Below are 19,190 nucleotides of genomic sequence, written 5' to 3' on the forward strand. Positions count from 1 at the left end.
TAATCATTAAGACATTGATTTTTTGTTTAGAAAATCATTACATATAACATTTATTCTATAAATTACAGTGCAGTTTGGAATTTATGCATTTAATCACTTAATTTTTTTATTGCTTAACAATATATTGTTGATTAAATGAACATCTCAAACCACAAATATACACTCACTTATTATATTTGCAATTAAAATACCATGAAACAATTACAATGTATTTTTAAAATCGATGTACAAATATTTAATGAAAAATGGCGACCAACTTCTTAATTGAACTCAAAAAGAAAATTTATTCCTATTTTTTAAACAAAACATCATATTTATATCTCTAACCAAAAAAAAGTTAAACGAAACAACAAGTTTAATCGCCAAAAGCAAACCCTTGCATAACCAATTTTAACATTGCACTCTAAAATTTCTTGAGCAACAAACCAATAATAGCATTGCATTTTCCTTTTCGTTCTGTAAAAAAATAACCATTTTTAAGTTTTCATAAAAACTAACCAGTTATTGTACTAATGTTCAATCTTTTTGAAAAACTAACCAGTTATAGCAATACATTTTCATTTTTTTTAAACAACATTGCATTTTCATTTTCATTTTTTTTTTCTGAAGAGCTAACTAGTTTTTTTATTTTTGTGAAACCGATCGATGACAGTACAAGTGTTCTTTAAATATAATATGTCTCCGAATTGAACTAATTGCTTGAAAGAAACTATACGCCGGCGCCGCTTTGCGCGGGTAAACGACTACTATATATATATATATATATATATATATATATATATATATATATATATATATATATATATATATATATATATATATATATATATAGGCTTAGGTTATTCTATTCTAACTAATTATTGTGCGGATATCATATGTTATGAGAATGATAAAGAAAATATATTGTTTGATAATACAAATACGTTCAATCTTACATAACTATTGTTATTAACACACATTCTCACTAATTAAATTGTCTATAAGGTTATTATACACTTATTATTATTATTATTATTATTATTATTATTATTATTATTATTATTATTATTCTCATTTCTGTCAGAATGTTTCTCAGAATCTTTATTGGGTTGTATTCTGTCAAAATGAAAATGAGTGAAAAACGATGTGTGAGAACAAAAATAAATAATAATTAGCGAGAATACATAAAAATGATGATATTTTTTTTAAGGTTGAACATATTCACATTGCTAAACAACTTATTCTCTTAGTAATTTTCATAGCATATGATATCCGCACAATAATTAGTTAGAATACTTGAACATATTCACATTGCTAAACAACTTATTCTCTTAGGCGAATGCCTGCGCGTTGCGCATAAGTATATCTATATAGCTAAAATCTTTACAAATATATGTTTTTCTAAATATACCAATAATGTTGTTGTTAAATTTGATATAATAATTCGTATACTTCTATTAAAATTGCATAATCTCAATCTTTTGAATGACCTCTACCTGCAGGTTACTCATGAATAAAATTAAATATAATATATGGTTTAATGTTATTTATAGTTGTTGTTATTATGAATTAATTTTTTGAAATTTATTTGCTTAATGTTTTAATTTATATCATTGTAATTATTTAAAACATCAAACATTTTTTTTTTATTTTAAAGGTAACAGTATAATCATATATATACAGTTATGTTTAACTACTGTTATTGTATGTTATCTTAAGCTACTTATTTGAAACTTTTAACTATTATGAAAATAGCTTTAGCAAATATTTTAGTTAAATTGATACTACAATTTTGTTTTTACATTTAGCACTACAATTTCACTTTTAACTATTCACAAAAAATTCATTGGTTTTTTTAAGTAGAACTGAAATTTATATTGAAGGTGACCATGTAGTGTAGTTAAATTAACAATTTAAGTATTTTTTTTACAGACTGTTCAAAAGTTGTAGCTTTAAACTGATAATGGTTTACATACAACAACAAATTAAATCTAATAAATTAAGTATAATATGTTAAAAGTTAAAGACATAATTTTATAAGTAGAAGTAAAAATATTATTTTAATATTGAATTTAGTTTATTTATGATTACACTTTAGGTTTGATACTTATTTAACCTTATTAACCAACTAATAATCATTATTAGAAAGACACTACAATTTGTCACTTCTAACTATTTACAAAATATTCTTTGGGTTGTTTAAGTTGAACTAAAATTTATATTTAAATTAATCCCGTAAGGTTATATTTAAATTAACAATTTAAGTATTTTATACAAATTTTACAAAAGTTGTAGCTTTGAAATGATAATGGTTTACATAAAACAACATATTAGACCTAATAAATTAAGTATAATATGTTAAAAGTTAAAAACATAACATAATAAGTAGAAGAAAATATTTCTTTTTGATATTGAAATTTTGTTTATATGTGATTACACTTTAGCTTTGATATTTATTTAACCATATTAACCAATATATAATCATTATTAGAAAGAAATTGAAAAGTCATGGGAGTTTCAAATGAATGTGGTGAAAGGAAAAAAAATGAATGAGAGTTTCAAATTAATGTGTTGAAAGGAAATTGATACTACAATTTTGTTTTTGCATTTACCACTACAAATCACTTTTAACTATTCACAAAATATTTATTGGGTTTTTTTAAGTAGAACTGAGATTTATATTGAAGTTGACCCTGTAATGTATTTAAATTATCAATTTAAATAATTTTGTCTAGACTGTTCAAAAGTTGTAGCTTTAAACTGATAATGGTTTACATACGACAACATATTAAATCTAAAAAATTAAGTATAATATTTTAAAAGTTAAAGACATAACTTTATAAGTTGAAGTAAAAATATTATTTTAATATTGAAATTAGTTTATTTATGATTACAGTTTAAGTTTGATACTTATTTAACCTTATTAACCAACTAATATTAGAAAGACACTACAAATTATCACTTTTAACTATTTATAAAATATTCTTTGGGATATTTAAGTTGAACAAAAATTTATATTTAAATTAATCATGTAAGGTTATATTAATAGTAACAATTTAAGCGTTTTATACAATTTTCTCAAAAGTTATATCTTTAAAATGTTAATGGTTTACACAAAACAACATATTAGACCTAATAAATTAAGTATAATATGTTAAAAGTTAAAAACATAACATTATAAGTAGAAGAATATATATATATATTCTTTTAATATTGAAATTTTGTTTATATGCGATTACACTTTAAATTTGATATTTAGTTAACCATATTAACCAATATATAATCATTAATAGAAAGAAATTGAAAAGTCATGGGAGTTTCAAATGAATGTGGTGAAAGGAAAAACCGAATGAGATTTTCAAATTAAAGTGGTGAAAGAAAAAATGATTCCTTTATAAGTATACTAGGCGAATTCTCGTGCGTTGCATAAAAACACCTATATAATTAAAGTCTTTACAAATATATGTTTTTTTTTTTAATATAGAAATAACATTGTTGTTAAATTTGATATAATAATTCATATACTAAATTGGTATAATGTATTGATTATTTTGAATTATATGATAATATATACATCTATTATAACTGCATAATCTCAATCGTTTGAATAACTTTTACCCGTAAGTTATACATGAATAAAATTAAATATAATATATGGATTAATGTTATCTATAGTTGTTGTTATTGTTAATTAATTTTTTAAAATTTATTTGCTTAATGTTTTAATTTTTATTATTATAATTATTTTAAAAATCAAACATTGTTTTTGGATTTTAATTGTAACAGTATAATCACTTATATAGAGTTATATTTTAACTATTGTTATTTTAAGTTATTTTAAGCTACTTATTTGAAAAATTGTAACGATTATAAAAATATCTTAGGAAATATTTTTGTTAAATTGAGATTACAATTTAGTTTTTGCATTAATCACTAAAATTTATCACTTTTACTATTTACAAAATATATTCTTTGGTTTTTTAAGTGGAACTGAAATTTATATCTAAGGTGACATTATAATGTTATATTTAAAATAACAATTTAAGTATTTTGTCCAAACTATTAAAAAGTTGTAGCTTTAAACTGATAATGGTTTACATACAACAACATATTAAATCTAATAAATTAAATATGATATGTTAAAAGTTAAAGACATAACTTTATAAGTAGAAGTAAGATATTATTTTAAAATTGAAATTTAGTATATTTATGATTATACTTTAAGTTTGATATTTATTTAACCTTATTAACCAACTTATAATTATTATTAGAAAAACACTACAATTAATCACTTTTAAATATTTACAAATATTGTTTGGGTTATTTAAGTTAAACTAAAATTTATATTTAAGTTGACCCTGTAATGTTATGTTCAAATCAATAATCTAAGTATTTTATACAAATTGTTCCAAAATTGTATCTTTGAAATGATAATGTCTACATCCAACAATATATTAAAACTAATAAATTAAGTATAATATGTTAATAATTAAAACACATCACTTAATAAGTAGAAGTAGATAAATTATTTTAGTATTAAAATTTAGTTTATATGTGATTACACTTTAAGCTTGATATTTATTTAACCTTATTAACCAACTTATAACTATTATTAGATAGAAATTGAAAAGTCATGGGAGTTTCAAATGAATGTGGTGAAAGGAAAAATACATGAGAGTTTCAAATAAATGTGGTGATAGAAAAAATGTTTCCTTTAAAATATAGTATGCAAGGGCGGTTTTGCTTGGTGTCCCGGTGTAACACCGGCAACACCTACTTTTCCTATACGTAGTGGAAAATTTTTCGATTTTTTTGGGTTTTTACTTATTTTTTCTACACCGACAACACCTTTTTCAACCTCGACAACACCTACTATGTATTATTGCGTTGCCCCTGATAGTATGATAATGAAATGATATATATATATATATATATATATATATATATATATATATATATATATATATATATATACACATATATATATGGAAGGGTTATATATAAAAGACTAAACTGCACAAATGGTCCCTATGACTTGCTCAAAATTTCCACTTTGGTCCAAAAACGTTTGGACTACAACTACAGGTCCAAAGTTTTCATTTTGTTGCAAGGTTAGTCCAATTTTTTTTTTGAAATTTTTTATAATGACAGTTTTACCCTTGATGTTTTCTTTTTTTTCTTTTTTTAATTACTTTAATATGTTTTATATTTTGCAGTTTTATCCATTTTAATTTGGTTTTTTTATTTTTTCTTTTGTTGCAACAATTAAACAAAAAAGAAAAAGTAAAATATTACTCCTCCCCCTCCTCTTCCTCTTTCACAAACACCACTCAATCTCTCTCCCTAGAATATTTGCAGGAATGCACTGCTGACCACTTGCCATTGTCGCCAAAAACAACCGCTACCAACCGGAAACCATCGCCACCAGCCAGAAACCACCGTCATCTGATGGAAACCATCACCATTTATCGAAAACCACACCCATCCCCTTTTTCATCCACCTTCATATTTTCTACCCCAATATCCCCCAGTTTTGCAAAAAGATTGATGGGTTTATCGTTAAAAGGCAACATAAAATTGGATCTGGGTTTGCACCAAGTACACACGCAGTTATTTGCCCTTCCAAATCTTGAAACCCCTTAGTATCGGACCTGGATCTGCAAAGGTGGTCATCAAAAACCCTAGCATCGTCATCTTCATCAATTTGGATTTCAGCCATCAGATATGTTCGTCACAGGCATATGTCGTCAGCCCACCATCATAGCCATCTTTGTCAGCAAACCCTAGCTCGTTGACGCCTTCGTTTCTCTCTATTTCCAATATTTCATCGTTCACAGGAGTTCAGATCTGTGCGTCGAACTTCATATCTGGTAAGCTCACTTTTATCGTACAATGATGTTTCCATCTTCCTCAGTCTCATCCTCCTTATGTTTTGTTCATCTTGAAATCGTCTTCGTCTTGTGGCTTCCCTCCCTAGGGATTTGCAACACCCTCCAGATCCTCGTCGAAATCGAAGGGTATGCTGAGGAAGATGGTCGCCTGAGAAGGTGACATGAAATGGGTTGCTGAAGAAGATGGTGGTGAAGTTTTGATTCTCCGGAGATAGTCGGGAGATGTAAACCAAATCGATGATGGGGCTGAATGCGGTGGTGGTAGTGATAGGTGGTCATGATGGCGTTTTCTCAAAGTGAAAATATGAGAGAGAGAGAGAGAGAAAGAGAAAGAGAAAGAGAGATACGCTTGTATTTTTTTCAATATTTTCAATAAAAAAATTAAAAGAATGTGACAACCGTAATTTCAAATCTTGTAAAAGTCAATCTTGGTCAACGAAAGTCAAACATATCAAATAAAAGGTCAAACTTATTTGTTTAATTATCTTAATATGGTTAGATTAATTAGTTAAAGATGTGTGAACCTTGTATTCAAAAATGTTGTGTGTTTTGGAGGGAAAACACCTGGAACCGAGAACCTTCATCCGAGCCACAAACGGTTCGCAGCCGCAAACCTCGGTCTTATCCCTTTGGTGTGGTATCCAACGAAGGTGTCCCATCAAGTTTTTACCTAATATAGGGGCTGGACCGTAAACACTTTCTCACTTCTTCTTGTTCCAGCCGAAAACTCACCCCTTCACACTCAAGAACACCAACCGCAAACCCTATTTCTCTCTCAACTATCATCCTTCAATCCTTTAAATCTTCTTAGGATCTTGCTTGGATCTTCAAGTGTTCTTCATTTCACCAAGATCCTTGGGCCGTAAACCCTTGAATCTCCTTCTTTTCATCAAAAACACTCAACCGAAAACACTTGAATCTTCAAGTGGTCGTGAACTGTTTATGGCCGTAAACACCGAAGCCCAACCGTGAACTCCAAGCAGTTACTCGATTTCGCTTCTAACACTTCTTTTAGAAGTAATTCTTACATCATAGGTTGTTTCCTGAACACCTTTGAGGTTATATTCACTAATTTCATGCCAATATATTACGTGAAATGCATTTTAGGACTTGTTTTGTCCCTAGATCTAACTTGTGGAAACAATCATCCTATATTGAACATTCAAAAGAATCACTCACACAAGGTGAGTTCATACCCCTGCAATGTACCTTTTTCAATGTTTTTAGGTGTGGGAGGGATACAAGTAGAACACAATATAATTGTGTTAACATTTACATGTGAAAACAAACAAACAAAGGATTTCTTATGCTTTTATAAGTTGTTAAAATCATTTCAAAAACTCTTTTAAACTATTTTAGATTGTTGTTTATTATCAAAATCATATTCATTTATATATTTATGTATAAGTATGCTTTAATGGACTTAGGACTAATGCTAAATACCTTGACTCCTGTTCCTTTTTTGGTTGTGGGCCTAGGGTAGGATCACTAGTCCGATTGTCAGTTAAATCACAGTTATGCATACTAAATATATACATGAATATTAAACCCCATTTTTAAAGAACATACTTAACTCAGTTGCATACATTAGACAATTGAGTTTTTCTCCAAATCAGTTACAGTTCAAACAAACATACTAGTAAACTATAAAAGGTATAGTTTAGAGGATCAATACACACTATTTTCTAGAACAGAGGAGCAATACATGAATCAATAAATACATACTACTACTATTCATTAGAAAGTATACTATTCAACTCAAGAACCAAAAAGGAACTTACATACTATAGTAAAGATGGTTTACAAATATGGAAAACATACATTTCATACTATTTCAAGTACAAACATACATTTTATACTATTTCAAGTACAAACATACATTTTACACTATTACAAGAGAGCAAACATACAAAACAGTCAGGTCTTGGGTAGAAGACTTCTTTTCATTTTTTAGAAGAAAATATAGAATTTTCTGGGAAGTATACAAACATTTTCACTAAACAAATACAAACTATTTCATGAAAGAAACGCAGACATTTGACACTAAAAACTTATGAACTCGCCAACTTAAATGTTGATACTCTCTTTCAAAATAACTTGTATTCTCAGGGAACCAATAGGCAGGTACACTGGACCAGGTTTTGAGAAGACGGGGCAATGTTCAAGACTCGTCTTTTATATTTTGATGTTACATTTTTGGTGTCTTACAACTATTCAAAGAACACACATGTATTAATTATTCTATTAATGCAATTGATGTTGTTGCTTGTTTTACTATTATGCATTATTATGATACTGTACACGATGTCCTCCGCCCCCGAATGTTTCCGTCATCATGGTTTCAGGGTGCGACAAAGAACATGAAAGGAAAAATAATTAAAAAAAGGGCAAAATACCAAGGGCAAATTTGTCTTTAAAAAAGTTTTAAAATTTTGGATCAAACTCGTAACAAAATAAAAACTTTGGACCTGTGGTGTTAGTCCAAACCTTTTTGGACCACAGTGACAATTTTGAGCAAACCACAGACACCATTTATTTAGTTTAGTCTATGGAAAACAAAAAAAAAACCCTAAAAATCATAAAAATGCATAAAAAAAATACTTAGAGATCACAAATCTTTTTTTTGTTGAGCTTATATTCTTAAAAATCGCAAGTTTTTTATAAATTCGCTGATAAAAATTATACAAAATCGATATTTTTTTGGTTTTTTTTTTCAAAAAAAATTTCAGCGAATTTATAATAAAACCTACGATTTTTAAGAATATAAACTCAAAAAGAATTGTGATCTTTAAGTATTTTCTTAATGCATTTTTATAATTTTTTGTTTTACAGAGAACCTAAACCTATATATATATATATATATATATATATATATATATATATATATATATATATATATATATATATATATATATAGTCCGGATCCGGTAGAAACTCAAAACTTGTTAGCAACTGCGATGACTATTCTCCACCAATCATTTCGTCAAGGGCACATATGTCAAACCCATTTACTTGGTCGTAACGCGTTCCCACGTACATGGAATTTCATACCGACTCGAGGGAATAATTATGTGCGACGAACGTTCATGGAACGTCATTTAAAGGAGTTTTTTTTATTTTGTTTTTATTTTATTTTTTTTCATTTAAAAAATTCAAATTATTTTTAAATAGATATATGCTCGACTTTATTTAATATAAAGATTGCATAACTATACCACTGAAACGTCTAATATACGTAAACATTGCTCGTGAGACAAATGTGTTTTTATTCTCAATGCCCTCATTCTTGGAATTTCATTTTCTATGTGATGCGCAAACCTCAATGCTTTAGGAAATGTCTCCAAAATCCATACCTATTATTACGACAAAAAATTATGCTTTGTCCAAACTTATAAGCACTAAAAAAATACCAATTAATTGCACCTAAAATTAACCTTAAACGGAAACTGAAAACCTAAAACAGTATACTTCATCGTTTTCGTGTAACCCTCACCCTCATTATCTCGTAAATATCTAGAGATTTTACCAAACCATAATCGTAATTGTGTTTCACTATACCTCCACAAATACGTACCCCATGCAAACCTGTCGTACTCATTAATAAATAATACAAATCATCAAGTATTTATAAATAAATAACAAATAATAAATTTAATACCTATTCCAATTTTATTGACTATCGGCTAGCTCATACACTGCCGACGGAATGCACGTATTGCCGTCTCGCCCTATGAGACCCCTCAACAAAAATATCATTTGCAAAACCATTACCGCATCCTCATTGCTACACGTCGAGAATGTTGCCCTTTTGCATAGTCTTCTAAATCTTTTAGTCGTAAATCTTCATCTCTCACATTAGGGAACAACTGATTCCTTAATGTTGAACTTCTATTGACTTTTGTATTTATTATATCAACATACGGTCCAAATCTCAAACCGCTAATCAAAAAAAAATTATGTTTCACCATATTCAACCACCATGCCTTTTAAATCGAACCGAAACCTCCCAGCCCTGGCTACCTCTACATCACGAACCTCATGCAACATCATCAAATGACAGAGCATCGGGTCACCATTCGGGGTGGGCATACCAATGAAGATCCCAAAAGTTATCTCTCGAAATAATTCAAGTCGCCTACTATTTAGTTTTGTAATGTACTTTTACAGTACAGTCCCAAACGCCCCTCTAAAAGTACGTTTTGCAGGCCATCTACGAAAACTATGCTGCAAAACATTAAACATATATGCCAAAAATTAAACAAAATAATACTGATATATTGTTTTTTTAACAATTTTATGCAACAAAAATATCGTTTTTATTCTATAACTTTTTATACAATAGTCTACGTGAATAATTATCTTTCAAAATAAATTGTCCCTATTTTATAACAAATTTACAGAATTTTACATAAATGGTCTCATATATATTATAAAATTTACATAAATGGTCCATTTTAATAATAATTATTGAAATTTTCAATTTTCAATGTTTTTTTAATTACACAAATAATTGGAAATCAATTTTAATATGAGATATAATCAACATAAAATGATCTCAATATTCAATGGTCCATTTAAGAGATAATAATTATAGAAAATCAGGAAAAAAAATAGAGATCCGCAGAGGCGGTTTTCGTTCCACAGAGGGCTCCTCTGCGGATCTGTTCTTGAGCAGAGGACTTCTGCGGATCTGTTCATGACGAAAATAAGGGCTTTTCTGCATAAATTGATTTCTTATTTCGAATTCTTACACCATAACAAACATATATGTTTATAAATAACATTTAACCAATCAATTTCCAAATCATATAATCGATTTCTACAAAGATTACTTCAGTTCTTATACAAAAATTAGGAAAAAAATTTTACTTGAGTTCCATATCCATCTAATAGCACATCGGAGTGTAGTTGCTCCACAAATCGAGCTCGCCTTGACATTTTTTTTTCTGTTTCGATCACACTCGACGTCCGCAACAGCTCCCTACCTTCCTTCCACAGTCGAGCAATGAGGAATGGCTTTTCTTTGGCGTTTTTATCGATCCGCAGAATAGTACATGGTTCCGCAGAGAATTTTATGGTTCCGCAGAACCTCCTCTGCAGAACCTTTGGTCATTTTCTGAAATATTCAATTTTGTGGTCATTTTCTTCAAAGTCATCCTAAATTAGGTTCATTTGCCGAATTTACTCATTATCAATATGCTTAGTTTTCGCAAGTAATTTGGAAAACCGACACTTGATAGTCGAATATTTGGAGATTGGAGTTTCGAAGGTTTTGAAATCAATAGTCGACTGTCGAAATTTTTTGAAGTGTTGACTGTCGAAGGTTTCATGAAATGGGAAAGAAACATAAATTTTCAAAATTGAACCTTAAAGTTTCGAAAGTTTGACAGTCTTTACCCACCTCCGAAATTTGGGGTAATTTTCGACAGTTTGGAAGAAATGAGGCAGAATTTTCGAATTGGTCTCTGCAACTTTCGAAAGTTTGACATTTTATAAGATGGACTGATTTTCGAAGGTTTAAAATAAAAGAGGCAGGCATTTCGAAGTTGGTCACTGATGTTTCGAAAGTTTGGCAGTTCATACCCAAATTCAAAAACGGGCTAATTTTCTGAGAAATAGAAGAATGTACATTTCTAGTCCCTGTAGTTTGTGCGAATTTTCACTTTCTACCCAGTTTCGCAAATAAGGGAGAGTTTCACATATTTGGTTGTTTTTGGTGCAATGGGTCCCTGTAGAATTCTGTTATTGACAGTTTTTACCCGGATTTTGGAAAATTTTGCAACTTTCACCAAAAAGTCAAAAAAATTCACAAATTGGAATTTTTTTTAGGCTTTTTCGTGATTGTTTTTCTATACAAGTTTTGCAGTGTTTCATTTTTGGTACATATCAAGGGGGAGTATTATGGAGATTAATCATCGGGCGCTTCTTACGCTTAATGGGTTTTATAATAATTTTTTGATTATAAAAAAGGGGAGAATGAAGAGTAGGTATTCGAAGTGAGTTTTTTGGGTATTCATTTGCGGATTTGAAGACCGGTGTTACTTCGAGGGGGAGTTTGGTCTTAATCGCGCGAGCTCGTTCGATATTGAAGTCGGGGCATCCAATCCTAACTTTGAGGGGGAGAATGTTAGGGTCGTAAGTCATGCTTGGATGTGGATTCTTAGGCTTACTCTCTTGTATGTATAAATGGGTTGAGTCTTTCTTATAAATAGGAAGTTAGTGACTCCCATTATGTAAGATCTTGATTGGAGTGTTAGACTAGAGATAGAATTTGTACAAGACCCATTTTTATATTCTTTCTTGATCTAATATGAGCTTAAAAAGATTTATTTACTCCTTGTGTTGAGTTTGCATGATGATTCACTAGATTTTTTCTTATTCCGCACATGCCATCATGTAACGCCCGTGTTTCGGGCCTAAGCATTTTTAGACAATGTAATAGTCTAGGTCAACTATTGTAACTCTTTTGAAGTAATAAAGATGATATATTTGAATACTACGTGAATTATGTGTATGTATGTGCTTATTACTTAGTTATAAATGTATAATAAATAAAGGATAAAAATAAGAGTCAAAATTAAATGTGAGATAAACCCGATATCTTTACATAAAGTTTTAGTGGTCGAAACAAGGTGTGACAACCCGAAATTTCCATTCTGTACAAGCCATATCAAGTCAGTAGAAGATTAGAACAGTTACAGAGAATTTCCAGACTTTTGGGTATAAGTTTGAGTATTTCAGGATTTTACACTTAAGGAGATATCAGGAGAGTGGATGCACTAGGGTTTTGTGCAACACTGTTATTCCAAAACTCTACGATATTAGAGTTCATTTCGGGAATAAAATATTTTCTGCCAAAAATCCCAGGACTATATATAGAATTCTGAACCATATTATTTCATTAGTTACATTTCCAACTAGAGAAAAGCCGAATTCTCTCTCAAGGATCTTTGGACTTTCGTTCCGGAAAGTGAGTACTTCTATCTAGTGTTGTTTTAAAGCTTCTTATATGCTTAATACACTAGAAATCATAGGAAAACACTAAAATTTGTGAGTTTACCGCCCAAGAACACCTTGGGGAGTAAACTCTTTTATAAGGGCCAAATTGTGCCCAATGTCCCTCCAAGCCTTGGAACTCAACCTAGAAGCTACCATGACATGTTTAGACCGCAAATTCATTAAGAAACAAAGGCTAGAATTGAGTTCACGGCGAAGGATGTTCTTGGGCCGTGAACTCCATTTTTAGGTGCCAAAACACCCTAAAAGCCTTCCTTAAGCCAAGAGACTAGTTTAGACATGTACCCTAATGAGTTTAGGACTAGAAAACACCATTATAACACCAAGAGTAAGGTGTTCACGGCCAAAGATGTTCCAGGGCTGTGAACTCCAAACAATAGGGCCAATTGATGCTATAACCTCTTCTAAAGCCTTGTACAATAGCCTAGTTTAGTTCCTAGTTAACTTAGGGACTTGAAAACACCACAAACACCCATCCAAGGGAGATTACGGCCGTAATCTCCATGGGATTTGGTCCTAGGGGCGTAAACTCCTAAAAGGAGTTATATAATGCCCTAAACTCTTCCACAGACCAAGCCATTAAGTAGAAATGCTTCTTAGGGTCTTGTAGAGCATCAAACACAAAATGGTCACCTAAGTATGAGCTTACGGCCGTAAACTCATGAGTTTACGACCATAAATTCACTTGGTAGTGTCATTAGGGCCGTGAACTTCATGGTGGAGTTTTCCTTGAGCCCTACACACAATAGCTTCCCCTACAAACACTTAGATGCAATCCTAGAGGCTAATAACACTTGATAAAGGTGTTTAGCATGTCCTAGGGTGTCTTGAATTATTTATTAGTTGTTTATAGACTAATCTGTTACATATATGTGATATTATATGTTAACTAGGATCATAGAGTGTGTTCAAGACTTCACTTGACACCTAGCAGTCCTACCTCTTCAGTTCATCCGTATCACCCACAGCAGGTGAGTTCATACCCCTTAATCAATGTTTTAACTGTTTTTAAATGTTTTATGGGGGGGGGGATACAAGTAGAATCATGCTAGTTATTATACCAATCACATGTGATTAATAAGCAGCATTCAAATGATTGGCTACTCATTAGCCGTTTTACCAAACAGTTTCCTTCAAATGTTTTTCATAAACACTTTATATGTTTAAAACTCCTTATTAAACTATACATTTTACTCTGTATGTTTCATTTCAAACTCATTTACAATTGTGTTTCAAACAAATGTTTCTTTATACTTAATCTGTTTTTATCAAATCCATGCTTCCAACCCGTTTTATAAATTGACATCTAGTCGATCTTTTCTTAGATAATAATTATGTTCAAAGGTTTTACAAAACTTATTTTATGCTTTTATATTATCAATTGCATGCCTATATATGTATAGTTATATAAGAAATGTTTAAAAGACTTAGGAAGGCTATCCACCCTATTTCCTTTTCGCGCTTGAGATGTGGTCTTGTGGGACATCGGGCGTCCGTCCGAAGGTTGTTTAAATATTAGCTATATATCATATGTACATATATAGTCATAAAGGTCCTTCCAGTTCATCCAATGCCCTTGGGTAGCAAGGGTATACATCCATGTTCATTACATACCAGTTAAATTACTAGTAAGCTACCATATGGGTAGTTTAGGAAGATACTAGAACTATTACTAGAACGTGATATCATACAATGAGTCAGTTCATTCATGAGCCTATACATGCTAGATAAAGAGAGAACACACATTACAGCTAGCACACGTAGAACATTACAATACATTACTATACTATTACATAGATATGTTTACATGATTACATTTACATAGATACATCTAGAAAGAGAACATATACAACTATACTAGGAAGAGAACATATACAACTATACTAGAAAGAGAACATTTACAACTATACTAGGAAGAGAACATATACAACTATACTAGAAAGAGAAAATTTACAACTATACTAGAAAGAGAACATATACAACGATACTAGAACAATTAACAATACATTACATATACATGAATACGTTAACATAATTGTGATCCACTGTATCGGAGCATGCCTTCAATGTCATGGCCCGAGTTGTAGCCAAAGTCTCTTGGAGGGAGAGTGTGAGTTTGCGTATAGATCTATATTGGATTGACTATCCTACACCTTGCTGCTAGCTACAGCCGGACCTGCAGGTCTGCGGGTGCCAAACTTCATACCTTTTTACGACCTACATTTGTCGTGTTTCATAGTCGATAGTATGGTACAATTTATCACATAATGCCTTAATATAAAATCCGGTTTAAGGTAGTTAGTACAACAGTAGTTCCTCTAATACAAACTACAATACTACATTAATTTACCCTTTACATATATTTAGTGATCATTTCATTAAACATTAAATGTACAAACTATATTTTGTTAATGACAGTTACACTTGGGAAAATTACACAATTTTACAAGAAACGAACATTTAGAACAGTTAAGTCTTGGTAGAAGACTACATTTAGAACAGTCAGGACTTGGTAGAAGACACCCTTATATAATAGTAGGAATCATAGGGATTCTAGGGTTTTTCAAACGTTTACAGTTGCTTTACAAACGTTTTCAATACTTACAGTTCATATACATTTTCAATACTTACACTTCATATACATACAAATACTTACATACAAATTAAGACACTAAAGTACTTATGATCTCACCAGCTTTAAAGCTGATACTCTCTTTCAAAATAACTTGTATCCTCAGGTCAACCATAGACAGGTACCAAGGTTCAAGACGCATCTTTCATTTTGATTTATTCTTTAGTGTCTATTATAATTTTTTCAGAACACTTGTATTAAAATTATATTATTAATGCAATGGATGATGTTGTTGCTTGTTTACTACTTTTCATTGTTGTGATACTGTACATGATGTCCTCCGCCCCAGAACGTTTCCGCCGTTCTTGGTTTTGGGGTGTGACAGATTGGTATCAAAACATTGTTTACAGTGAATTAAGCATATCAACCCATAAAAGATATACTAACTATAAATACATAGGGATTAAAAATACTCTGACCAAGAGTTTATACGTTAAATAGTAAAATATTTAATTAAGTATACGTGCTGCATTCATTCTAAAATCAGTGTCACTAGGACAGTACAAAAGAATTACGATTGTTGGGCAACACAGGTGGACTTAGAGACATATATTCAAAACTGGGAAGATATAGCTTGATCAACTATATTATCCGAGGGTTGATTAGCATGTGCCTAAGTGTAGTTGTGTGGTTGCAACAAGTCTAAAATTTTACCAACCCTACCACAATGAGAACAGTAGAAAATAACATTAAACTTAAAATACTATAGGAGTATTTGGTGTTACTATAAGTACTTTATACTTGAGAACTAAAACGGGATCTTCATTACTAAGCTGATAGTTGCTAAGTGGATACACTAAGGATATATGTAATTAGGATGTTATAGACTTAGAATCTGTGAAAATTTTACATTACCCCTATTCTGTGTGAATTTGGAGTTAAGGTCACTTATTCGAAGGCCTATCCTGTTTCGATTACATATAACTAGTATGCACTTCACAAATAGCGATGTAACTAATGAAGATTTTCTAAATAATTATCTAGATAGTTCGTCTAATAATTATTTTCTTACCCCAATTCTCGCGTAGATAACTTAGCTGGACTCCATCCCCACGGCAACCAGTATCTTCCGAATGAAGTCATAGCTGGTTGGTTTGGAGAAGAACCAGAGAATGAACATCCTATCCCTTTGAATGATCACCATGATGAAAACCTTTCGGACGGTGCAAACTCCGAACCCGAGGTTGAGAACCTACCCCAGGCAGCTCCCGTTCCAATTCCTAACCCTCGTCCGGCTTTTCATGGCCCGACGCCTGAGTGGGTGGAATGTTTGGAAACATGGAGCCAAGGACAAAACCAGCCCATGCCATTTAATGGTGACTGAAGCTTCTATGACCTGAGCAATGGGGGCTCAGCAGACAGAATCTTGCCAATCTTGGTCCGTAGAGTGGCCCAAAATGAGATTCAGGGCAGGACAACCCTACATCAGATCACAGAAGTTGTCGCCGATGCGAGAATGCATACCCTCCACACCATTCGTCTAGAAGATGCTCGCGAGAGATTTGAGAGAAACCATGAAGCCATGCTACAAGCACTGGCTGAATCACGAGCCGAAGTCATAGAGCTCCGAGTACGCCAGAGGGTGTACGAAAGACACCTACTTGATGTGGAACGTCAACTGGCTGAACTGAGAGTTCACCAGAGGGATGACCGTCGCCAGTAGTAGATGTTTTACTTTATTGTCCTTGTTAAAAGGAATCGTTTTTCTGTATATGCCCGATGTGGCATTTTCTATGAAATTATCTTGTATTGTAAGTAGTTTTGGTTAGGTCTTTATGCTGTCAAAGACTATCTTCTCTGAATATGATGTAAGACCTTTTTACAAGGTCATTTTCCCGAACTTGTACGTCATGAATATCAAAGATGTTGACAGTCGGCTAACTTCTATGTCATTCCTTATTCAAGTACTCTTATCATACTTTCATTGGAGTCTATCTGAAACATGCTTTAGTCAAGTCATTGGACTATAGTAATTTAACTCCGGAGACATTTCCAAGTCTCTTTTAGTGGTTGGATCCTGTTATTCACCAACCATCGATACCTCGGCTTGAACAAAAAAAGTCTTGAGACCATTTCACGAACTTACTTCCACCCAGTACTAGGACTGCATCATAGGGATGTAGGTCAAAACCTTTGCGAACATACTTCCAATTCGTATTTGGACTGCATCATAGGGATGTAGGTCAAACTCACGAAAACATACTTCCATTCTTTACATAAACAGTCGAACTACGTGTAGGTTCAACCATGCTCGCTCACAAGTTCATTTTCTTTCCGTGAAACAGAATCATGTCGCCAAAGAAAACTGATCAACCCATCAACCAAGCACCGACTCTTCAGATTGATGCAACTACCTTTCAAGCTGCAGTCTCGACTGCCGTGTCAGCTATTCTGACCCACCTTAACGCTAACAACGCAAATGTTAGCGGGATTGTTAACAATAATTCCAATCCGGGTAACAATCAAACACCTCAACGAGCAGTAAACTACCAAGACACCCCGAGTACCGAGACCAAGAGTAGCAAACGGAAGTTTTGGGTTAAAAAGAAGGACAAATCGCTTCGAGGGGTAAACAAGAAACAACGACCGGTGACGACCTTCACAACTACGACATCTGTACCTCCTACTACCATCCCTTCGGGTATACCAGTTGTCCCTAACCCAACCAGGAAATATGCTGGAAATCTCCCAAAATGCATCAAATGCAGTTATCACCACCATGGACCTTGTCAGAAGATGCAGTGCTCAAACTGCAACAAAATGGGGCACACCAAACGTTACTGCAAGAGGCTAACAAGGCCGATCAACCAGGTGCCCAACACCAGTGTAAACCCGGCTTGCTACGGTTGTGGCAAGGTAGGTCACTACAAAAGGAACTGGCCTGAGGCAGCAAATGTTGGCACAGACGGAAGTATGTACCGACCACCGCCGCAAGAGGGAGTACTCTGGACACACGTTAATGTAATTTAGGCGTTTCATTGTAACAGACTTGTAAACTACCCCGAACTAGTTTAACTAGAGTCGTATCTTTTGCGAGATTCCGTCGGTATAGGGATGCTCGTGCTGCGTATACTTGTCTTTTGTAGTATACCTTATTCGCAGCAATAGTCTTGTAGTAAATCTGAAGTACTGTAACTCTGTTGATGATTGCACGGTTGTGTTTTGTATGCAACGCCTTATGTTCAAATCTAATGTATTTAAGTTTCCTTATGATTCCGACATTATCATACGACTCGATTCAATTTTGATCCTCACGAAAACAGCTTCATATGTACATCTCTTTTTCCGAAATCGCCTTTCCAAGAAGAGAAACAAGTTCTCGAAGTCTAGTTCGAGAGGAGGAGGAGGCAAAGCGAAATGGTGTGACAAATGTAAGAAGAAGCATCATGGAAATTGTGAGGTAGTGGCCACATGGAAAGCCAGGGCACTATGCCAACGAATACACTCTCACCAAGAAAGTTTGCTATGGTTGTGGTGAGGAGGGACACATGTCTAGGGACTGCCTGAAAAAGAAGGAGGCAGCAAGACCCAACATTCCGCCAAAGCCGAAGGCAAGAGCCTATCAGATGACACTGGAAGCTGCTAAAGATGAATTCGATGTCGCTTCAGTTACCTTTCTCGTTAACAAACTGTTTGCCCAAATTTTATTTGATTCTGGATCCAACTACTCC

Source organism: Lactuca serriola, chromosome 3 (assembly GCF_051521515.1).
Source record: "Lactuca serriola cultivar US96UC23 chromosome 3, Lser_US96UC23_V15, whole genome shotgun sequence".
Classification (NCBI taxonomy): Eukaryota; Viridiplantae; Streptophyta; class Magnoliopsida; order Asterales; family Asteraceae; genus Lactuca; species Lactuca serriola.